Here is a 25794-nt window from a genome sequence, read left to right on the forward strand (position 1 = left end):
AACGGTATTAGAGTTGAATAAAGGCAACTACAGAGGCATGAGGGAGGAGCTGGCCAGAATCGACTGGGAGATGAGCCTAGCAGGAAAGACAGTGAAACAGCAATGGCATGAGTTTCTGGGAGTAACTTGGGAGACACAGCAAAAATTCATCCCTAGGAAGAAGAAGCATACTAAAGGGAGGACGAGGCAACCATGGCAGACAAGGGAAGTCAGGGACAGCATGAAAGCTAAAGAGAAAGCATACAATGCGGCGAAGGGCAGAGGGAAGCCAGGGGATTGGGAAGCCTACAAAGACCAACAGAGGACAACTAAAAAAGAAATAAGGAGGGAGAAGATTAAATATGAGGGTAAACTAGCCAGTAGTATAAAAGAGGACTGCAAGAGTTTTTTTAGATACATAAAGAGTAAGAGAGAGGCAAAAGTGGACATTGGGCTGCTGGAAAATGACGCTGGAGAAGTAGTATTGGGGAACAAAGAAATGGCAGAGGAACTGAATAGATACTTTGCGTCAGTCTTCACAGTGGAAGACACAAGTAACATCCCCAAAGTTCAAGAGAGTAGGGGGGCAGAGGTGAGTATGGTGGCCATTACCAAGGAGAAGGTTCTAGAAAAACAGAAAGGTCTGAAGGTGGATAAATCACCTGGACCAGCTAGATTACACTCCAGAGTTCTAAAGGAGATAGCTGAAGAGATAGTGGTCGCGTTAGTGGTGATCTTTCAGGAATCACTGGAGTCAGGGAGGGTCCCAGAAGACTGGAAAATTGCTAATGTAACCCCCCTATTTAAGAAGGTAGTGAGGCAAAAGAAGGGAAATTACAGGCCGATTAGCCTGACTTCGGTCGTTGGTAAGATTTTAGAGTCCATTATTAAGGATGAGGTTTTAGAATACTTGGAAGTGCATGGTAAAATAGGGCAAAGTCAGCATGGTTTCATCAAGCAGAGGTCATGCCTGACAAATCTGTTAGAATTCTTTGAGGAGGTAACGAGCAGGTTAGACAACGGAGGGCCAATGGAAGTTATCTACCTGGACTTCCAGAAGGCCTTTGACAAGGTGCCGCACAGGAGGCTGCTCAGTAAGATAAGAGCCCATGGTGTTAGAGGCAAGGTAATAACATGGATAGAAGATTGTCTGTCTGGCAGGAGGCAGAGAGTGGGGATAAGGGGGTCCTTCTCAGAATGGCAGCCGGTGACTAGTGGAGTTCCGCAGGGGTCAGTGTTGGGACCACAACTTTTCACTTTATACATTAATGATCTAGATGAAGTAACTGAGGGCATCCTGGCTAAGTTTATAGATGATACAAAGATAGGTGGAGGGACAGGTAGTATTGAGAAGGCGGGGAGGCTGCAGAAGGATTTAGACAGGTTAGGAGAATGGGCAAAGAAGTGGCAGATGGAATACAATGTGGGGAAGTGTGAGATCATGCACTTTGGTAGGAAGAATAGAGGCATAGGCTATTTTCTAAATGGGGAGAGAATTCAGAAATTTGGAGTGCAAAGTGACTTGGGAGTCCTCGTCCAGGATTCTCTTAAGGTTAACTTGTGGGTTGAGTCGGTAGTTAGGAAGGCAAATGCAATGTTGGCATTTATTTTGAGAGGACTAGAATATAAAAGCAGGGATGTGCTGCTGAGGCTTTATAAGGCTCTGGTCAGACCACATTTAGAATATTGTGAGCAATATTGGGCCCCGTATCACAGGAAGGATGTGCTGGCCCTGGAGAGGGTCCAGAGGAGGTTCACGAGAGCAATCCCAGGAATGAAAGGCTTAACATATGAGGAACATTTGAGGACTCTGGGTCTATACTCGATGTAGTTTAGAAGGATGAGGGGGGATCTGATTGGAACTTACAGAACACTGAAAGGCTTGGATAGAGCGGACATGGGGAAGATGTTTCCATTAGTAGGAGAGACTAGGACCCGAGGGCACAGCTTCAGAGTAAAGGGAAGACCTTTTAGAACAGAGATGAAGAGAAACTTCTTTAGCCAGAGAGTGGTGAATCTATGGAATTCATTGCCACAGAAGACTGTGGAGGTCAGGTCACTGAGTGTAATTAAAACCGAGATAGATAGGTCCTTGATTGGTAAGGGGATCAAAGGTTATGGGGAGAAAGCGGGAGAATGGGGTTGAGAAACTTATCAGCCATGATTGAATGGCGGAGCAGACTCAATGGGCTGAATGGCCTAATTTCTGCTCCTACGTCTTATGGTCTTATTCTCACCCAGATTCTTGCCCAATATTTATCCCTCAACGAAAATCAGTAAAATACATCGGGTCAGATTTTCGTGTGTGCTTGGAGAGGCTCGGGAAAACCTGACTTGCACACGTTTGCATCTTGCAACATGCACAACTGACCCATGCATGACTTTGCCCAGGACTTTTGTCTTTCCTTAAAGGGGTCGGATTCACAATGCATTTTGTGTGCCATGATGGAGTTGGTGAGGAGTGTGGATGCAGAGGCAGGCTGGTTAGGAGACTTTCCTTCGTTCTCCGGCACAGCAGCCAAGCTCTCAACATCACCTAAACCTCACCCCTCACCCCCATTCTGCCTCAGATCGCCAATGCCACCCCATGCCCACTCCATGTCCTCGACATATCTTCCATAGCCGCTCATCAAGTATTCACTCTGTACAGTTCTCACGAGGAAGCCAGCACACGAAAATCGTGTGCATGAGGAAAAGCAATTACCCTGTGGTGGTCGCAATGGCGTTCCTGACCTTGGAAGAGGTGCATGTGCGTTTTGCACACCATGTCATTCACGACTCACGCAAAGGCCGCAGGGGGGTTGGGGTTGGGAAAAATTGTTTTTCCTCCTGTTATGATGCACAGTTATGACATTACAAATTTTTAGAAAAGCAGTTTGCAAGGTTACATTTTGAAAGAAAAATGCTTGGACCGAGTTTAAAGACTGTTTCAAAATGGTTCCAAGCTACCAGACAGAACTGTGGATTTCAGAATGGGTCTCCTCTTCCAAGTGGAGAAAAGACAATCCTTAATTTAATTATGGTTCACTGTGGAGGAGGCTGAGTTGGATCATCCAGTCAGCATTTCTGGCTGAAGACTATTGCAAATGTTTCAGCCTTAGCTTTTCTACTGATGTGCTGGGCTCCTCCATTGAGGATGGGGATATGTGTGGAGCCTCCTCCTTCAGTGAGTTGTTTAATTGTCCACCACCATTCACGACTGGATATGGCAGGACTGCAGGGGTTAGATCTGATTCCTTGGTTGTGGAATTGCTTAGCTCTGTTGTAGAATTGCTCAGCTTGCTGTTTATGCTGTTTAGCATGCAAGTAGTCCTGTGTTGTAGTTTCACCAGGTTGACACGTCATTTTTAGATATGCCTGATGCCGCTCCTGGCATGCTCTCCTGCACTCTTTGTTGAACCAGGGTTAATCCCCTGGCTTGGTGTTAATGATAGAGTGGGGGATATGCTGGGCCACGAGGTTATAGGTTGTGATTGAGTGCAATTCTGCTGCTCCTGGTGGCCCACAGCGCCTCATTGTTGCCCAGTCTTGAGTTGCTAGATTTGTTTAAAATCTATCCATTTAACATGGTGGTAGTGCCACACAACACGATGGAGGGCGTCCTCAATGTGAAGGCAGGGCTTTGTCTCCACAATGACTGTGCAGTGGTCACTCCTACTGATACTGTCATGGGCAGATGCACCTGCGGCAGACAGGTTGGTGAGGATGAGGTCAAGTGGGTTTTACCCTCTTGTTGGTTCCCTCACCACCTGCCGCAGGCCAAGGACTTGGACAGCTTGGTTTGTAGTGGTGCTACTGAGACACTCTTGGTGATGGACATTGAAGTCCTCCACCCAGAGTACATATTGCACCCTTGTCACCCTCAGTGCTCCCTCCAAGGCCCGGAGTTTTCCCTCATCGGGCAGGCTCGGCCGGGGTCGGCAGGAGTGATTGGGAAGATGACTGCCGCCCACAATTGTGGCCGGACCGTGATTTCATGCTGGCGAGCCAATTAAGGCGCGTGCAGCGTGAAACACGCGCAACGGCGCTCAGTGCTGGCTGTGTTGGGGAAGGAGGGCGAGAGAGCAAGTTTGCGTACACGCACAAGTGCATGTTTGAAAATCTCCCTGAGGCACAGAGCTGAGGATTTTAAATTGTTAAAAAACATGTCCCCTCATGTGACTCTGTCACATAAATAGGGACATATTCTTAATGAAGTGTTTACAGTTTTATTTAATTTTTATTTGCTGTTGGAAACCTCATCCTGCTTGTGGATGAGGTTTCCTAAAAAATGCAAAGGCTGCTTGGCCTTTTTGCCTGCCCGCCAACCGTAAGGGGAAATAAAAAGGGAAATCTCCCGACCACAGCAAAGGCCATGGTACTGTGAGTGGTTGAGCTGCTCAGGGCAGGAGGAAGAAGTGTGGAAGAGCAGTAGTGGTAGGGGATCCATTAGTGAGGGGAGTAGACAGGCACTTATGCGGCCATAGGCGTGACCCCAGGATGGGATGTTGCCTCCCGGGTGCCAGGGTCAAGGATATTACGGAACAGCTGCAGGGCATTCTGAAGGGGGAGTGTGAACAGTCAGAGGTTGTGGTCCATGTTGGGACCAATGACATAGGAAGTAAGAGAAATTAGATCCTGCAAGCAGACTTTAGGGGGTTTGGTAGGAAATTGAAAAGCAGGACTTCAACTGTAGTAATCTCTGGATTACTCCCCGTGCCACGCAGTAGTGAGTATGGGAGCAAAAGGATAGAGCAGATGAATGCGTGGCTGGAGAGATGGTGCAGGAGGGAGGGCTTTAGATCCCTGGGGCATTGAGACCATTTCTGGGTGAAGTGGGACCTGTACAATTTGGACTGGTTACATCTGAACAGGAACAGGACCAACACCATTGCGGGGAGGTTTGCTAATGCTGTTGGGGTGGTTTTAAACTAAATTGGCAGGGGGTTGGGATCCTGAAAAGTAGTTCAGAGGGGAGAGGAGTTGAGATGGAATTAGAAATTAAAACGCTGGTAAGTGAGTCTGGAAGGCAGAGGAAACATAGGCTTTAGAAAGAAGTGAACTTAGCGAGGCAAAATAGAATATATTTTAATGCAAAGGAGCCTGAGGAATAAGACAGATGAGCTGAGGGCGCAGATAGGCACATGGGAGTACGATATCATAGCTATGACCGAGACTTGGCTAAAAGCGAGAGTACAGGGCAAATATGCTCCCGTAAAGACAAAGTGGGGGACCAAACCTGGAGAACACTGGATGGCAAGGGACATAAAGTTTAGGATTCAGAATAAAAGAGAATCTTATGGCAGATATCAAGGGCTCAGTAAGGCAGAGTCCTTAGAGGAGTATAAAAAGTGCAGGGGGGAACTTGAAAAGGAAATTGGGAAAGTTAAGAGAGTGCATGAGAAAAATGGTGGGTAGAATAAAGGAAAACCCAAAGGGTTTTAAAAAAAAATTATTAAGAACAAGAGAATAACTAGGGAAAGAGTAGGGCCAATTAGGGACCATAGAGGTAATCTGTGTGTGGACCCGGAAGACGTGGGCACAGTCCTCAATGAATATTTTTTGTCAGTCTTCACAATGGAAAAGGATGATGCAGGTTTGACATCAGGGTGGAGGACTGTGAAATATTAGAGGGAATTAACAGAGAGAGAGAGGAGGTACTAATGGGTTTAGCAGCCTTAAAAGTGGATAAATCTGCAGGCCCAAATGAAATGCATCCCAGGCTGTTGAGGGAGGCAAGGGAAGAGATATCGGGGGCCCTGGCAGTAATTTTCAAATCCTCTCTGGCTACTAGTGACGTGCCAGAGGACTGGGGGACAGCTAACGTTGTCCCATTATTACAAAAAGGGAGGAAGGGATAGATCAGGAAATTACAGGCCAGTCAGTCTAACCTCGGTGGTGAGGAAGTTACTAGAAAGAATTCTGAGGGACCGAACATATCTGCACTTGGAGAGACACGGACTAATCAGGGATGGTCAGCATGGATTTTTTAAAGGGAGGTCATGTTTGACAAATTTGATCAAATTTTTTGAGGAGGTAACCAGGAGAGTTGATGAGGGAAATACATTTGATGAGGTCTACATGGACTTTAGCAAAGCTTTTGATAATGTCCCTCATGGGAGACTGGTCAAGAAAGTAAGAACCCATGGGATCCAAGGCAAAATCGGATCCAAAATTGGCTGAGAGACAGGAAGCAGAGGGTGATGGTAGAGGGATGTTTCTGTGACTGGAAGTCTGTTTCCAGTGGGGTTTCACAGTGCTCGGTGCTGGGGTTCCTGCTATTTGTGGTGTACATAAATGATTTGGACTTAAATGTAAAGGGTCTGATCAAGAAGTTCACTGATGAAATGAAAATTGGTAGGGTGGTAAATAGTGAGGAGGGTAGCTGCAAACTACAGGAGGATATCAATGAAGTGGTCAGGAGGGCAGAGCAGTGGCAAATGGAATTCAACCCAGAAAAGTGTGAGGTAATGCACTTGTGGGGGGCTAACAAGGCAAGGGACTACACTATGAATGGTAGGACCCTGGAAACTACTGAAGATCGGATGGACTTTGGTATGCATATCCATAGATCTCTAAAGGTAGCAGAGCAGGTGGATAAGGTAGTTAAGAAGGTATATTGTATTTTATTATCTGAGGCACAGAATACAAGGCCAGGGAGGTTATGTTGGATCTGTATAAAATGCTGGTTAGGCCACAACTGGAGCACTGCGTGCAGTTCTAATCACCACATTATAGGAAGGATGTGATTGTGCTGGAAAGGGTGCAGAGGAGATTTACCAGGATGCTGCCTGGGCTGGAGGGTCTGAGCTATGAGGAAAGATTGGATAGGCTGGAGTTGTTTTCCCTGGAGCAACAAAGGTTGAGAGAGGACCTGATTGAGGTGTATTAGATTATGAGGGGCATAGATAAGGTAGATAGGAAGATACTTTTTCCATTAATAGAGGTGTCAATGACCAAGGGGCATAGATTTAAGGTAAGAGGTAGAAGGCTAAGAGGGGAGTTGAGAAGAAATGTTTTCATCCAGAGGATGATGTGTGTCTGGGACTCACTGTCTGAAAGGGTGGTTGAGTCAGAAACTCTCGTAACATTTAAGAAGTATTTAGGTATTCACTTACATTGCCATAGCCTCCAGGGCTATGGGCCAAGCGTTGGAAAATGGGATTAGTGTAGTCAGATCTTTGTTGACCGGCATAGACACGATGGGCCAAATGGCCTCCTTCTGTGCTGTAGACGTCTATGAGTCTATGAGTCCATACCATTCTTCTTCTGCTGTTAAAAAAGAGAAAGCATTCATATGGTAGCATTCACAGCCTCAGAATGTCCCAAGGTGTTTTCAAGTCAAATAAGTACTTTTTGAAGTCCAGTCACTGTTGTAATGTAGGAAATGCAGCAGCCAATTTTTGCACAATAAGCTCTCACAAATAACAATTTGATAATACACAGTTAATTTATTTCTAATTAAGTTAATTTAGGGATAAACATTGGTGAGGACACAAGGGCTAACTCTCCCACTTTTTGGCCAGGGCTTGGCAAACATATCCCCGTCCATACCTGCTGCCCAACAGCCATCTCACACTCCAATGAGCATTAATTGACCGGATGTGGGATTTCTGCCCCTCAATCAGAAGGAAGTCACACCTCAGGAATCTGGGTGTCCAGGGCCAGGTAAGTTTTGGGGGTCTCAGGGTGGGGAAGGTAGGTGAGGCCTGGGGGGAGTTGGACAAAAGTGGTTTGAGCTGTCAGTGGAGAGGCTGGGGGAGGGTGGGCGGAGGGAGTCCTGCAAGACCTTTTTCGGGGAGTGGGGGTGTCAGGGAGGCATGCCCCATGTTAAGAGGAGGCTGCTGATGGAAGCGCCTCCCCTCCACAGCTCCACCACTGCCTTCCTTGTCAAGGCCTGAACCAGGTAAATTTTTGGGCTTCCCTCATGCAGCTGAACCCTTCCCACCAGCCTGAAAATTGAGGCTGGGCGGGAAATGGCCCTCAAGTAGTCAATAAGTGGCCACTTAAGGGCTTCAACTGAGGTAAGGGTGGGCCGGCCAGCCTAGGCCTTGCCTAACTCAGTGTAAAATTGCGGCGAGGAAGTGGTGGGCAGGAACCCAGTGGGAAGGCCCTCTGAAACATTTTACGGTCACCTCCCCGCCTACAAACCCGCCAGCGGGGAACATAAAATTCTGTCCTTTGAAATAGTGCCATGGGGTCTTTTATTTCCCAGTTGAGAGGGCAGGCAGCTCAGTTTCATATCTCACCCAAAAAAATGGCACTTCTCACAGCATTCCCTCAGTACTGAAATGGAGTGTCATCCTCTGCTGGGATCCTCCAGCTTTGTGAGATCAGAACCCCAGAACTTAGCAGTAGAGGACGGACTTGGGCTATCCGCTAACCAACAGGTTCCTGCTTCAAATTACCACCACCAATTGTTCAGTGCTCATGTTATAGTCACTACCTGAGGCACTTCTCTTTAACTCACTAGCTAGACTCTCCAGAGTGGGTTTATCTTCACTGATGCTTACATCAGACAAAGTGAGTGGTGCAGTGAACTGTTACTTTATGAGTGACTGGGTCTTGGTAGAGCTTCTTGCAACACAACTATAGAAAGTAAAGCTGGACAGGAGTTAGAACTCTTCAAAGATAAAGATCACAGCACCTTTGGTTATGGATTATATGAGAATAGATGGTGTCATGACAATGTAAACAGTGTTTTCTTAATGTGGTCTGCGGGCTAAGAATTTGTTTCTGTGTGTATGCTCCCCCCTTTCAATTTAAGAGTGGTTCAATTTCAAAATAACCCAGCAGAACAGCTTTAGTCTTAAGCAGGATAGGTTAGTTTATTAAAAAATTGCTGAAAGCTACTGAAGTAAAAGTGACAGAGTTACTAACGAAAATATTGATATAAAGATTAAGATGCAATTGAAAGGAAAAAGATACTTAATGATATTTCAAACCAGTCTCTGTGAGATATCATTGCGGACCCATTGCTTGAATTCCTTCTTTCCGAAGTGAAGGGGTTCAAGCTTAAAGTTTGGTTTAGCAGCTGTGCTGGCTCCTACAGTTGATTATTCAGAGGTTTGCCTTTTCAGGTGGATTCAGCAAGTTTTTGGGATAGAGAGAGAGAGAAGGTTTCCTATTCCTCACTAATTCTATGATTTTGACACTTGCAGATTACCTGGACTCTTTTGGCAGAACAACCATTGATTTCTTAATACCTTCCTCTTTGTCCTCCCCTGGCCAAGAACCCTCCCTGAAGTTAATTCTCGGAGTTCTTCCTGGGGTTCTGCACACAAAATGGCTGTTCTCAAACAGAATTTATACAGTTTCAAAACTTAAAATGGCTGCTATCCCAAACTGTTGAATCATGCTTCCATATTAAGTATTGGGTGAGTCCTGGTACGGGGGACATAGTCCCATTCATTGTCTTTTTAGCCAAGATAATTAATCTTTTAAATGTCTCAGCAATTAAGTTGAATGGTCCCTAATCTTCTAGGTTGAGTAGATAAGAAAATGCTATCCACACCTCTAGAGAAGTCACAATGAGTTTCTGTTTATCCTTGTGGAAATGTGAATTGGATTTCAAATGTCTTCACGCATCTGTATATGTCTACCTGCAATATCCACTTGGAGCCTTCTAGAGCTTGACCACATTGCAGTTGAGAAAGGTCAGGTGTCTTTTGGCAGCCATCTTTAAGGCTCCTTTTAAAAGGAATATTTTCCTTTCCAAAAATCTATTTATCACAGCTGCACATTTGTGACAGGTGGTATCACATGACACTATGCTCCCAAAGATGCAGCTAGTGATAAGTGAGTACACTGATGAGGAAGAATATGAGAATTTGCTCTGGTTTTGGGAGAAATAACGTACTTTACCTTCCTTTTGGCCTCTGGCCGAATAATTTGCAAAGTTGTAGCTCCAACTGCACTCAAGGACTTGATGCTTTGTGGGCTTCCTCCACCCAGTCTATCTCTGCTCTCTTCTTTTATGCAATTCCTTGGCCTGCAGGCAGAGTTGAGAGATTAGAAGTCTCTGGAGTACATTATTATTGTTCAAGTGACCATCCCGCAGCTCTCGTGGATTTGTATCAATAAATGCAGCAACTCTCAGATGAGTTAAGGATGTGTGTAGTATAAATTGCTGCCAGTAAGTATACCTTGCTGTGTTTGGGCAAGAGATAGTAAACTTTCAATGGAGACTAAGACAATATGAGGGAGAGGACAGGCTGTGTGATAATGTATATGTTGCTCCTACAATGGACACTCTTATCAACATTGAACTAGTGACATCTTTGAGCTTTTCCCACATTTGTCATCTGGCTCGATCCCTAATGGCATTTGCAGCATTAACCTTCTCTCATACACGCTGTGCAGATTGTTCATGTGTGGTGCCACTCTGGTGCCAAACAAGGTTTACCCTCCTTTTCTGTACTCCCTCTCGGAATAACTCGACAGAAAAATCAGTCAGCTGTAGTGACCTACAAGGCCTGTGCTTCATTTTACTGACAGCCCTAATCATAAAGCTGTAGCTATAGGCCTTTAAAACCTCTCCCACAGGTATGCTCTCAATGATAAGCATTAGCCAGACTGGAAGCTCGCTGGAAAGTTATAAATGGACCCGACGATTCCAGCATCCACCATTCTGGTGGGGGGTCCTTAATGTCCCAATTTGTTTGATGGATATTGCAGAGAATTCATTCTTCTCATGGTAAGTACTGTTATTGCTATAGGATATATGTGTGCACCCACCTTCTTGTCAATGACAAAAATGCACAACCTGAGCTCTCTACTTTAAACTGAAGTACATTTAAGGACTTTGACATGACTTTGATACTGACTTTGACAGAATAACATTGGCCCAGAATTTCCTGATAAATGGTGTTGAAACTAAAGAGCGGAAATAGCGCAACACTGATTTTCCACATAAAACAGTAAGAACATTCAAGCATTAGTCACTTATGTCTGTTTATACCCTACTCCCAAATATCTTCAAACTTGCTATATAAAGGTTATAAATTTCTGCCTATAGTTTTAGGCCCAACAGGTGCCAAGGTTGTATTTCTACTGTTTTATGGCCTTTTCTTTATAATGAGATCTAGAGCTGGATTTTCCCAGTTGAGTTGTGATCCCAATGTCAGGCTAAATTCCAAGGCACAATCTTTCCAGAATTAAGAAGCTGTTTCCATCCAATTAAGACAGCGGGCAGGCCATGGAAGTAAGAGGCCCAACAGGGGGACCCTTATTGATTTCCTTCCAGCCTTCCCACCAGGATAGGTGGGCATTGTTGAGGCAGGTAGGAGCCAGCATGGATGTGGTCTCCGCTGCCATCTGCAAATGTTAGATTGAAGAGGCCCCCAGCAGAGAGGGCTATCGGTGTGGAGGGGGAGCTCTTCCAGAGGACTGTATTTTGCTGCAACAGTGGCCTTTGCTCTTGGTTGCCTCATTGGGGCATGGAGTCGCTGGACACTGGGTGAGAGCTCTAGAGAGCTGCTGGCTTCCACAGACAGCGGGAGGCTACTCAGATGATGAGGAAGATCCCTTCTCCATTGGAAAATGGCCCCTAACTGGGCTCTTAATGGGCATAATTGACTGCCCAGCTCATTGGATTAGACTTTTGACTTTCCCCCCTGCCCGTCCCTGGGAACATATTGAGAGTCACCCTGGCCCAGCTCCCCATCTATTCACCCTGTGGCCTCCAAACTTGCCTCCATAGGGCCAGGAAAATTCAGCCCCTCCAGTGCATTTTCTGTATTTCTGAATGCATCTTTGTGGCATCAGAATGAGTTACATTAAAACTTGAGAAACTTCTGCTGTCTCGTTTGGAATACGCCTGTAATACAATTCATTGTGGTGCAGGCCACAGGATGTCTTCAATATCACCATGAGATTAAAAATTCCAGATATGGGTTTAAGGACATCGTTATTAAAGGCACAAAGACATTATTCAGAAACTGAAACAGAAGATGAAGATGTTTCTTTTTAGATACCACTGAAATTTTCAGCACAAACTTGGAGATCAGCACATTCTAATCGACAACAGCAGGTTAGGTCAAAAGGTTTGGCTTCAGTGCAGCAAGGTAAAAATAGCTTTCTCAAAATACATTATTCGAAGATTGTGAAACTCATTAAACAGTTCTTGTGTGACACTATGTTTGGAGGCTATCAGAAAAAAAGTGAAGCAATTCTCCGTCTTCTCCAGTTTAATTGCTCTCACCTCTCTTGATGGATGATGGTGCTTAGTGCATGGGAATAGAAGAATCATCAGCCAGTAGAGAAGATTTTGTAAAAATTTTTCTCAGCATCACTACCAAGGACACATTTTCTTGTCAATTCGTTTTTGCCGTTGAGAAGTTGATGGCGGGCTTTTTTTTCCCGAATTGTTGCAGTCCATGTGGTGAAGGGGCTCCCACAGTGCTGTCAGGTAATGAGTTCCAGGACTTTAATTCAGCAATGATTAATATGTCTCATCTTTCCATGGGTGGATGGGTAACAAACCTTCACATTCCCACGCATACATTAAATGCTAGTTACTACGGAGAAGTGGGAAAGCAAAACCTAAGATTCTGCATCTGAGGGAGTCATTTCTGGTGATCCTTACACCACAACAGTGACGACACGTCAAAAGTATTCCATTGGCTGTAAAACAGTTTGGGACATCCTGATGCTGTGAAAGCTGCCATAAAAATGCAAGTAATTTGTTTATTTTGTTCATTCATGGGTTGAGAGTATTGCTGGAAAGGCCAGAATTTATTACCCATCCTTAGCTGCCCTTGAGAAGGTGGTGGTGAGCCACTTTCTTGAACTGCTGTAGTCCATGTGGTGTAGGTACACCCAGAGTGCTCTTAGGATGAGAGTTCCAGGATTTTGACCCAGCGACAGTGAAGGAACGGCGATATAGTTCTAAGTCACGATGGTGTGTGGCTTGGAGGGGACGTACAGGTGGTGGTGGTCCATACATTGGCTGCTTTGTTCTTTTTGACGGTAGGGATCACAGTTTCAGAAGGTGCTGTTGAAGGAGGCTTGATGAGTTGTTGCAGTGCAACTGGTATATGGTACACACTGCTGCCACTATGCACTGGCGATAGATGGGCTGAATGGCCTACTCCTGCTCCTATTTCTTATGTTCTTATATTCTTATGAATATCTAAGGTGGTGGATGGAATGTCAATCTAGTTGGTTGTTTTGTCCTGGGATATTGAGTTTATAGTCTATTGTATGGAACTGCACTCATCCAGACAAGTGGAGAATATTCCATTAAATCCTGACTTTTGCCTTGTAGATCTTCAAAGGACAACCTGGGGTTAGCCTAAAGGAACTAGGGTAGAAACAACGTTATCTAGAGGCCTAGAGTAATGATTCAGAGGCATGAGTTTAAATACCAACTCAGCAGCTGGGCAATTTAAACTCAATTAAGGAAATATAATCTGGAAAACTAAAGCCGGCAGCAATAATAGTGACCATACACAACAGTGCAGGAAAAGAAGTCTGCCATCATTATCTGGTCTGGTCTATGTGTTACTCACTACACCCACAGCAATATGGTTGACTCTTCCAACCTCCAAAATAGCTCTGCAAATCACTCTGTTATACCCAAGAAGGCTTCTGAAGGGTGATCAAGTATGGATAATAAATGCTAGCCTTACAAGTAACGTACACATCCGGTGAATGAGTATTTTTTTTTAAATGCCTTTCTGCTGTGGAAAACTAAAGCCCTAAACAGTTAACTGTGCAAACTCTTTATTTATCTTGTATTTTCCTTTAGCAACACATTTAAAACACCCCACCGATACAGCTAATATACGCCGAGCCATATGGCAAGAACAGAATCAAGGAAAAGCAGGTCAATCTGCCTACAAGCTTACAAGTGGCACACTGTGTGAGACAAGACAGTTAGCCCCTGGGTCACACGCTTCAGTTGGTAAACTGTTTTCATTGCTACAACTACTCCTTGCATAGCATTCCAATTTTAGGCAATCATTTCAATGAATCCAAAAGCTAAGTGCATAGTATTAGCCTGATTGAGTCACTGTTATAAATGGGTCACCTATTTCATTCAGTTCTCAGCCTTTTCTGTTACAAACATGCTATAGTTTTGTGACACTATTATCACATAATTATGTTCACACACATGCACATTTTGTAGAAAAAATTAGCCAGGATTGTAATGAAGTGAAGAGTATTAGGGGCTGATTTTAGCCAAAGGATAAAAGCAGGCACTTAAAAGGGTGCTGGGCTAATAAATCTTGCCTGTTTGACAGAATGTTGGTCAGAATTGCTGATTACCATAATTTGAACTTGTCTGGAGGTGCTAAGCCAAACACCAGCAGGTTTAGTACTCAAGTGCTGATCAGACAATTTTCGTGGAGTGGCACATGTGGGCTCCTTGCACCCAATTCCATATAAGGCTGGCTGGCACCCAGCAGGAGAGTTCAGGGGAGCTCAGGGAATGGGATGGCGGATGCGCAAGTTCACGGACATGGCACTGGAAGTCCTGGGTGGACCAAGTCCAAGAGGAGGAGAGATGACCTGTAACTGCAAGTGGTAATGAGGCCACCTCATCCTCCTGTCCCTCTCCTCTGCAGCAGCTGGTGCCACGCCGAGCCTCACATCCTCCTCCCATTCCTCAACTTAACCCAAGGGGGAACTGTAACAAGATGCCCGTGACCAAGCACTCACCTTCTCCTGGCACCTCCAAGGGCAGGGTATTTAGGTTGGCGAGCGGGAGGTGGGGCCCGCCCGCCGATGCGTAAAATGACACGGGATGACGCTGGGCAGAACTTCCGACATCACCCTGAATCATTTAAATTTTCAGGTCGGCGGGCATGCAGCTGGATCAGCTGTGCACCTGTCAACATGTCAACGGCCAACTGTGGCCATTTAAAAAGTAATTAGACTAGTTAATGGACCTGCCCTTCCAACCTTAAGGTTAACTGGCAGGCCGGGAGCCCTGACAGGCTTCGGGGGGTGCTTTATCGACCCCCTTAATCACATTTTGATTTGATGTTTGTAAGTTTTCTTTAGACTTTGTCTTTGGTTTTACAGCTAACCTAACTTAGGGGCTGTGTTTACTTTATCCCTCATTTTATTAATTTAGTTTATTAGGTTGGCTTTAAGAGAGCTGACGTGCTTCAGAAAAAGCTTGAAACCTCATCCACGGGCAGGATGAGGTTTCATGTAGGCTTTTAAAAATGTAATAAAAGTTTACTTAAAAGTGATGGACATGTCCCAACTCATGTGACAGTGTCACATGAGGGGGCATGTCAGAAAAATTTCATTTCTCTCCATATACCATTTTTAAATTTGGCACCGATCTCTCTGAGGCAGCACTTAGCCCCAGGGAGGTGAGAGCGCACTCCCGGCTTAGGGAACCCCCCACCCCCCGGCCCGCACAGGGAGCGCATAGTGCTTCCTGGCAGACGTCACGTAAAATGACGGTGCGCCCCAGATTGGGGGCGCTGATCGGAGGCGCGCCTGCACGCGCCAACTCCTGAACTTCCCCCCCAACAGGGGGAAAATTTTTCCAAGTTATCCAATAAGGTGGAGTAGCAAAGCACCTACTCATTTGTTGTTGAAGTTCTCAGAAATTTGCAGAATAAATGTTGCTGGAGTGTTAATGAAATCTTGTCAAAGTGTCCCAGAATGTCTCCCAATGTATTTCAGAGGCTACAGCAGCAAATGACCTTAAGTGGTGAATATCCCTTTAAGTACCACTTTAAATACACATCAAGGCTTTGCTTCCTCCCAAACTGCTGGCTGGTGTTTATATAGAACGTTACAACAATTCCTAGGCATCAAAATGCTGTGCAGCCTATTTAATCAGTGCAAACAGGCATTTTCAATGGCTATCAGCACTTTCATGAGCTTCCAAATGATCCTTATTAGCACAGGCTTCAGCTCTTTACCAAGATGTTGTCTTGTATGTTTTAGCACAAGATATCTCAAAGGATCCTCAGCTCCTGAACATGCTGCCAAAATTCGATCCTTGTTGTTTTAAAACTTTTGGAAAAATATTTGAATCATTTTGATTCCATTTTGTTTTCTCTAATTTCCTATTCACCTCTCCTGAGGGGAGGGTTCAATGCTATGATGCACAGAATTATAGGATGACACTTTCTACGATGTTTTGGACCATGGCACATAAGCCAGTGACCAGTTCTGGGTTAACCTGAGCCACTTTCTACATTGCTTCTCAGTCATATCCAGATATAACCTTCCTGCAGTCGGTAGACCCTTACCTCAGGGTAAAACCTGGTTGATCTTCTCCTCTTCCTGCCTGGTGCATGCAGTGCTGCCTCCAACTCCTGGCCTTGCCCTGCCCCTCTGGCCTCACATTACTCGTGCTCATGTGCCTCAATGGTGAAATTGTATGAAGGTGTCATCCCCTTTCGGCAACTTCTTTACCACGATGTGCGCTCTTCCCTTCTCTGGCACACTCTTCTTCCTACAACCTGGGACCCCAAGTCACAAGGTGCAAAGATATCTGCCCTTCCAAGGCCACAGGCCCCACCCTCCAGCTCCCTTGGGTGTCAGCCACACACCTATGATATAATTTGTGCAAATCCTATTGCACTTGGAGAAACTTTTTAAAAGTTCTCCAAAAGAGCATAAGCTCTCCAAAGAACTCCTGTAGATTTAAATCCTTTCCTCATATGTATAACTCCCACGAGTCGCATCTCAGATACCTGCGTGATGAAAATTGCTTCTAACTAAAGGCAGCTGCAATTGTAAATGTGCCACTATCTCCATGAGCCACGCATGTGCAAAATACATCCCACCCCGTTATACCCAACCCCACCTCTGGCCCGCACCCCCAGCGAAAATGGTGGGTGCCGAGTTCAGGGGTGGAACTTAGGGAATCAGGACTCCGGCACCATCCTGGCTAAGGCGCAGAGCCCTTGTCTTTGTGAAAATTCGGGCCTTAGTCTCATATGACATGGGCCTGAATCTTCTGGTCGGTGTGCGGGGGTGGGCCCCACTCGCTGGCGCGTAAAATGACATGTGGTGACGTCGGACGTGCGTCATTCAGATCTTTAGTTTGGAGGCCGCACACTGGAGTCAGCTGCACGCCCGCCGAACTGTCAAAGACCTATTAAGGCCTTTAATAATCTAATTAAGCTGGTTGTCTGGGCAGCCCGTCCAACCTTAAGGTTGGGAGGCAGGTGAAGAGCCCAGGCGGCCTTCGCATTTATCATGAAACCTCATCCACAGGCGGGATGAGGCTTCATGAAGTCTTTATAAATTGAATAAAAATCCTTATTAAAATTCATTGACACGTCCCAGCTCATGTGACAGTGTCACATGAGGGGACATGTCTGAATAATTTATTTTTTCCTTATTTTAATTCTTCATAATCTAACTAATCTCCCTGAGGCAGGCCCCGACTCAGCCTCGTCACCCCAGCCCGCACAGGGAGTGCTCAGTACTTCCGGGTACGCGTCACGCTGGGCGGGCCTTAATTGGCTGGGCCATAAAATGGCGGCGCGCAGCCGATCGCGGGAGGTGATCAGCTGTGCGCCCGCCTGCTCGCCTGTTCCTGCTCCAGCTCAGCCCCCCCGGCGGGGAGAAAATTCTCCCCATGGTTTCCATTCTGTTTTCAACTTGCATCTATGTACACAAATACACTTCCAACAGGGGTCACCCCAGTCATGTGTAGGAACACACACTGACTTGCTTTTATATTATCCCTCCCTTGACCTTGGAAAAACAAGGCCAATAATTCCTTGGCTGTTGCACATATGAAAATACACTTCTAAATTAAAAATGATCCACGACTTAGCGAGGAGGACTCAAGTTAGCAGTTCTAATACCGATTAACTGGCAAGGAATCAACCTGGGAGCACCCTGCCCTGCACAGATCAATCATACACCTGGCAGGTCACAATTATTATACTTTAAATTATATTATCACAGTACCATAAGTTGGTTTGCCATTAATATTTTGAAAGAAAATACTCAAATGTTAAATTGTTGTGAGTGAAATGTGCTTTAATGTCTCAAAAGATAGAGGTCATAGCTCTTGGACTATGACTACATGTGGAGACAGTACTAAAAGATATTTAATGACTCATGACTGCATTTTAGTGGTAGCAATTTAGAACTGTAGCCCCAGGGTGCAATAACATGCACTGTAAAGCATCTTGCAACATAAACAGTTTGCATGCAACCAACCAATTTCTATTAAAGCTATTATATTGAGCACTCTTCTTTAACAACTCAAAGTCCACAGTTAATTTTAAAGTTTGTTGTTATTTATGCAGCAGCGATAGCTTACATTTTGCTCAGTCATTATGGGCAATTTGAAAATATAAATGGCTTTTTTATAACTAGGGCAGCTTGACACTGTTAATGCTGCTTAACTATTAGCTTTTAGTCCATTATGAACAAAGCAGTTCGTAAAAATATCTGTCAGTGTTAGGGTGACCCCATATAATTGCATCAGCTTTCTGGGCTTCTTTTTAATCAACTCAAAATCAATCAGTCTTTCTTGCAAAGGCACAACATTTTTCTCAAAATGTAACCCCTAACATTGTCGTTGCTGTTTCCACTTTTTGTTTAAGTGCAGTGGAATAATTAAATGTACAAAAACAAATAGCTACCATTGAATGGCCAATCTGATTACAAGGTTAACATCAGTAAAAATTCAATCATTAATATAGGGTACTCACGGGGAGGAGTTAATGAGCCTGACAGCATGAAGGGCTAGATTAACATTAGAAGCAATATAGTCATTAAAACAGAGTGCTGGCTGGGAGGTATTAATGAGACTAACAGCGTGAAGGAGCTGGATTAACATCATTAGAAAGACAATCATTAAGGCTGAATTCATACCGATTGTAGACTCGTCCAATGAACTTCATTTTAACAAGCTTGATTGCATTTCTGGGTTTACAATTTTCCCTACAAACAGGATGGAAGAACTGGGATATAAATTCATCTTGATCAGTAGCACAAAACAAGTATTAGTATATAAGCCACAAAGTAGACACCCACACGATATGTGTTTCATCATGCGTTCGGGATCTATCTGGGGTTCTCGGGCATTGTCTATTTTTATAAATAACCTACTCAAGACTTTGGTTTGTTAAAACTGTTATTATTTATTTAAAGCTCTATGTACATCTTAGGAACTCTGCATAAGGTTGGACCTCTCCCTCCAGGTCTGTGTTACTTAGTCATGTGTCCTTACATCATAGCTATGTCAGCATCACATGGTTCTGATGACAGCCCTTTACTCTTCATCTCCCCTCAAGTCTTTATCTCAACTATATACAGTCTCCTACATCTCCCCAAAGTCTCAGACTTCACAGGGTTAGTCTGACCAATCTCCTTGCTCTAGTTCTGATCTCTTTTTGAGGTCAAGGACATTCTGCACTCTCACTTAGTTTGATATCAGTGGCCTTCTCCTCAAGGAGAGCTAATCATGTGAATGAATCTGTATTCCTTCACAAAGTTGTGGAATAATTCATCAGCAAATTGTGGACCATTGTCTGAGTCTACAATGTCCAGGATGGACATTGGGGAGTCATGGACACTTCTCGTGACCCGGACGAGCTTAAGTGCAGGAAGTGTCTCCAGCTGCACAAGCTTGAACTCCGCATTTCAGAGCTTGAGCGGCAGCTGGAGTCACTGAGGTGCACCCGTGAGGAAGAGAACTACGTAGATAGCACATTCAGAGAGGTGGTCATACCGCAAGTTAGGGGAAAACAGGCAGATAGGGAATGGGTGACTGCCAGACAGTCCAAGAAAAACAGGCAGCTAATACAGGAATCCCCAGAGGTCCCGCTCACTAACCGGTTTTTCATTCTGGATATTGGTGAGGGCGATGGATCCTCAGAGGAGCGCAGCAACAGCCAAGCCCAAGGCACCATGGGTGGCACAGCTGGACAGGAGGGGAGGAAGAAGAGCGGAAGGATAGAAGGATAAGGGATTCTTTAGTTAGGGGAGCAAACAGGCATTTCTGCGGCCGTCAATATGACTCCAGGATGGTTTGATACCTCCCTGGTGCTAAGGTCAAGGATGTCACGGTACAGCGTAGGACATTCTTGTGGGGGAGGGGGAACAGCCAGAGGTCGTGGTTAACATTGGTACTAACAACATAGGTAGGAAGGGGGATGTGGTCCTGCAATCGGAATTTAGGGAGCTAGGTAGAAAATTAGCAAGCAGGACCTCTAAAGTAACAAGCTCCCAGTACCACGTGCAAATGAGTTCCGAAATGGGAAGATAAGACAGATGAATGCGTGGCTGGAAAGATGGTGCAGGGAGGAGGGCTTTAGATTCCTGGGACACTGGGACAGGCTCTGGCGGAGGTGGCACCTGTACAAGCTGGACGGGTTGCATCTGAACAGAGCTGGGACTAAGTTCATTGCGGGTTGTTTTGCTAGTGCTGTTGGAGAGGGTTTAAACTAGCTCAGCAGGGAACCAGGAGAGAATATTAGAAAGTAATGCCAGGGTGCACAGGATGTTGGGAGAGGCAGATAGCACCAAAATAGAGAATAATAAGTTAATAGATGTAGTTGGAATAAGGGAGCAAGTAATGAAGTCTAATTCAGGGTTACACTGCATGTATGTGAATGCACGGAGTATAGATAATAAAATTGGAGAGTTACAGGCACAGATTGACTTGTGGGATTATGATGTTGTGATGATAATGGAGATCTGGTTTAAGCAAGGGCAGATTTGGGTGCTTAATATTCCTGGTTACAAATAGTTCTGAAAGGATAGGAAAGGGACAAAAGGAGGAGGGGTGGGGTTTTTGGTTAAGGAGAGTATTGCAGTACTGGACAAAGAGGATGTGTCAGAGGATTCAAAGTCAGAATTGATTTGGCTAGGGCTAAGGAATAAGAAGGATGAAATTAAATTGCTCAATGTTATATATAGATCACCAGCTAGTGGGAAGGATATAGAGGAACAAATCTGCAAGGAAATTACAGAGAGGTGTAAATATCGTAGACTAGTTATAATGGGGGACTTTAATTACCCGTATATAGACTGGGATAGTGGTAGTGTAAGGGGCAGTGAGGGACAAGCGTTCCTAGATTGTGTACAGGAGAATTTCCTACAGAAGTATGTGTTCAGTCCAACAAGAAAGGAGGCACTGCTGGATCTGGTTCTTGGGAATGAGGTGGGCCAAATAGATCAAGTGACATTGGGATACATTTAGGGGACAGTGATCATTGTATCATAAGGTTTAGGATGATGGTGGAAAAGGATATTAGTCAATCCAGAGTAAGAATAATCAACTGGAGAAGGGCGGACTTCAATGGGGCAAGAACAGAGCTGGGCTGGATATACTGGAACCAAAGATTGGTGGGAAAAGCAGTAGCTGAACAATGGGCCACCTTCAAAGAGGAGATGGTTTGGGCACAGTCAAGTACGTTCCCTCAAAAGGGAAGGGTAGGACAAACAAATCCAGAGCTCCTTGGTTGTCAGTGGAGATAGAAATTAAGTTAAAGAAGAAAAAGTGTGCTTATTACAGGTGTCAGGGAGCAAATACAATTGAGAACCAAACTGACCACAGAAGGTTCAGAAGGGATGTGAAAATGCAAATATGAGAAGCAAAGAGGGATTATGAAAAAAGATTTGCAGCTAACTTAATAAGAAATCCCAAAGTATTCTATAAGTACATCAATAGTAAAAGGGTGGTAAAAGGAGGAGTAGGGCCGATTAGGGACCAAAAAGGGGATTTACACATAGAGGCAAAAGGCATGGCTGAGGTGTTAAATGAATACTTTGCATCTGCCTTTACCTATGAGGTAGATTCTGCCCAACCCATGGTGACAGAGGAGAAAACTCAGTCACTAGAAGGGTTTAAAATTGATAAGGAGGAGATGTTGGATAAGCTGTCAGTACTTAAAGTTGATAAGGCACCGGAACCGGATGAGATGCATCCAAGGATATTGAAGGAAGTCAAAGTGGAAATTGCAGAGGGACTGGCAATAATCTTTCAATGTTACCTGGATTCAGGGGAGGTGCCGGAGGACTGGAGAATTGCAAACATTATGCCCTTGTTCAAAAAAGGTTGTAAAGATCTGCCCTGCAATTACAGATCAGTGAGTTTAACTTTGGTGGTGGTGAAACTTCTAGAGAAATTATTCTGGATCGAATTAATAGTCACATGGAAAATTTTGGATTGATTTGGAAGATTCAGCGTGGATTTGTTAAAGGAAAATCATGTCGAACTAACTTGCTGGAGCTTTTTGAAGAGGTAACAGAGATGATTGATGAGGGAAAGGCCGTTGATATGGTGTATATGGACTTCCATAAGGTGTTCAATACAATGCCACACAACAGGCTTCTGAGGAAAGTAATATGTTATGGAATAAAAGGGACAGGAGCAACATGGGGCAGAATTTTACATTCGGCATGCAGGGGCGGGCCCGACATGCTGGAACCTAAAATGACGCGCGATGACATTGGGCCTACATCCCAATGTCATCGCGCTGTCTCACGATGCTTCATTTGGCGGGCACATGCTGGAGTTGGCTGCGTGCCCATCGATAATTGAAAAGCACATTAAAGCCATTAACGTACTAATTAACTCCAAATTTAAGCTGTCTGTCCAACCTAATGGTTGGCGGGCAGGCGTAAAGGTCAAGTGACGTTTACATTTTTTAGGAAACCTCATCCATGAGTGGGATGAAGTTTCCTAAAGCTAACACTGATTATGTAAAAACTTTATTTTGAAAATAAAAACATCCCATCTCATGTGACACAGTCACGAGGGGACATGTTTCATTAAATCTTTAATGTTTTTTATAATGTCTGTAAAAAGCGCTTCAATCTTCCTGAAGCAGCTCCGTGCTTCAGGGAGATTGAAGTGCTCTTTCACGCGGCTGCATGAAAGAGCGCTGGACCCGACTCTTTCTCCTCCCACCGCCTGCACAGGTAGCGCTCAGCGCTACCACTCGTGATACTCGCTGGGCGGGCCTTAATTGGCCCGCCCGCGTGAAATCGTGGTGCCGAGCCGATCGCGGGCAGCAGTTGGCTCTGCAACCGCTCATGACCGCATGTACCAGCTGCCACTGAGCCCGCCCGACCAATGTAAAATCCTGGCCATAGATACAAAATTGGCTGAGGGATAGGAAACAGAGAGTATTAATGAGTATTTTTCAGGCTGGGAGAAGGTTTGTAGTGGAGTTCCCCATGGGTCAGAATTGAGACCCTTACTTTTCCAGATACACATAAATGATCTAGATCTTGGTGTGCAGGGGACAATTTCAAAGTTTGCGGATGACACAAGACTTGTGAGAATTGTAAACTCTGAGGAGGACAGTGTAGAACTTCAAAAGTACATTGGTAGAGTGGGCAGATAAGTGGCAGATGAAGTTCAATGCAGTAAAGTGTGAGGTGATGCACTTTGGTACAAAGAACATGGAGAGACAGTATAAAATAAAGGATACTATTCTAACAGGTGTGCAGGAGCAGAGAGACCTGGGTGTATACGTACATAAGACATTAAAGGTGGCATGACAGGTAGAGAGAGCTGTTTCTAAAGCATACAGTATTTTAGGCTTCATTAATTGGGGCAGATAGTAAAAGAGCAGGGAGGTTTTGATGAACTTATATAAGACACAGGTTAGACCTCAGCTGGGGTATTGTGTACAGTTCTGGACACCACACTATAGGAAGGATGTGAACGCATTGGAGAGAGTGCAGAAGAGGTTTATGAGAATGGTTCCAGGGTTGAGACACTTCAGTTATGAGGAAAGATTGGAGAAGTTGGGCCTGTTTTCCTTGGAGAGGAGAAAGCTAAGAGGAGACTTGTTAGAAGTTTTTAAAATCAGGACAGAGCAGATAGGGAGAAACTGTTCCCACTCGTAAATGGATCGAGACCAGAGGGTACAGTTTTAAAGTGTTTTTCAAAAGAAGCAAATGCGAGGTGAGGAAAAGTAAAATCACACAGTGAATAGTTAGGATTTGGAATGCATTGCCTGGAGGTGTGGTGGAGGCAGGTTCAACTGAGGCATTCAAGAGGGCATTGGATGATTAATTAAATAGAAACATTGTGCAGGGTTACAGGGAAAAGGCAGGAGATTGGCACTAAGTTAAAATGCTCAGAGAGCCGGTGCAGACACAATGGGCCAAATGTCCTCCTGCTGCACTGTAACAATTCAGTGATGACATGTGTTGCATTGGCTCTCTTCAGTGATTGAATGATTGCTTCCGCCGTGATGTTGTCTAATCTGTTTACTACTTCAGGTGGATTGAAGTAATCAATGACAATAAGAAATACTTTGCCTTTAAAATCAAATAAATCCAATCCCGGCTCTCCCGTGGCCTTGATGGAAAAGTGAAGGGTGACAATGGTTCTCATTGCTCTTGGATGATCACTGCACACATAAGGCAATTTTAAATTAATTCTTCAATAGAATGCCTAATGCCTGCCCACCAGACTGAATGCTGAGCTCTTGTTTGACATTTTCCTATCCTTAAGTGACCTTGCTGAATTTTTTTTAGAGATTATCAAGCCAAAGTGTTCTTGGAATGACTATTCTGTTATTTAAAAACTAAGAGATCATCAATTATTGTGAAGTGCTTTCTCCGTTCAAAGTGCTGCCATAATACTGTTAGGACTGTAGTCTGGCCATCCTTACATACAATATTCCTTTATCTGGACACATTTGTCATCTTGCTGTTGTACTTGCTTTATTTCCTGCAGTAGCTGGTAGGTGTTTGTTAATGAGTGATGTATATGCTTCCACCTCCTCGATGAAATTCAAATCCTCTATTTTGGTTCCTTCAATAGGTATTCTTGATCGTGCATCCGCTGTTGTCTGGTACTTCCCTTTAATGTACTCAGTTACAGAATCATACCTCATTAGTGTCAGGCTGAAGCTAGGCTGCATCTTTGCAATATCGCTCATGTTCAGAAGGGTGGCTAATGGCTTATGGTAGGTTTCAATTTTAAACCGCAATCCCGTCACATAGGATGAGAACTTCTCGTACACCCATGTTGCTGTCGATGCTTCCTTCTCAATTGTAGCATATCTTTTCTGTGCCTGTGAATAATCTTGAGGCATCATAAGCTGGTCCTCATTTACCATCTCTTTGCGTTTGGAATAAAACTTCAACTAGACCTGTCGACGATGTATCTACTTCGGTAGTTGAAAGTTCTAGGTTGCAGTGCGCTAACATTTCAAGAGGAATTAGAAGATTTTTGACTTCTGAAAAATACTTTGCTGATCCACATTCCAGCACCATTGTTGCCTTTTCCCAACAGCTATCTCAATGGTTTCTCTTTTTTTTTATTCATTCATGTGATGTGGGCGTTACTGGTTAAGCTAACATTTATTGGCCATCCCTAATAATCCTGCCAAGTTTGGTAGGAACTTGCCTACTTGGCTGACCGTTCCTCACAATCTCTGTAGTTCTATGATGTTCCTGGGTTGTGGAAGCTCTGTAATCACCTTTGTTTTCTTTGGGTCAGCTGCGATTCCTGAGGCTTGCATGGTGTACCCTTAAAGTGTAATCATAGGTTTTGAAAAATTCACATTTCTCATTCATGTCAAACCTGCATCCTGTAGAACTTTGAGGACTGCTCTTAATCTATGGTCATTCTCTTCCTTCTTGGAGCCGTGTACGAATATGTTATCCATATGGCATATTACTCCTTCTCATGTCTTCTAGGGTCTGAGACATTGTTCCCTGGAATATTCCTTGAGCAGATGCAATTCCAAATGGTCTTCTATTGAAGCAATAACGATCAAATGGAATTATAAAAGCAGTCAGCAGTCTGGATTCTTTGTCTAGAGGCAACTGCCAAAAGCCGCTATTTGTGTGATAGGGTACTTTTAGCTAGTTTGACAAGACACTCCTCCACTGATGCCATTGGATGGATCTCACGTTCCA

This window comes from Cetorhinus maximus, chromosome 2 (genome assembly GCF_964194155.1).
Source record: "Cetorhinus maximus chromosome 2, sCetMax3.hap1.1, whole genome shotgun sequence".
Classification (NCBI taxonomy): Eukaryota; Metazoa; Chordata; class Chondrichthyes; order Lamniformes; family Cetorhinidae; genus Cetorhinus; species Cetorhinus maximus.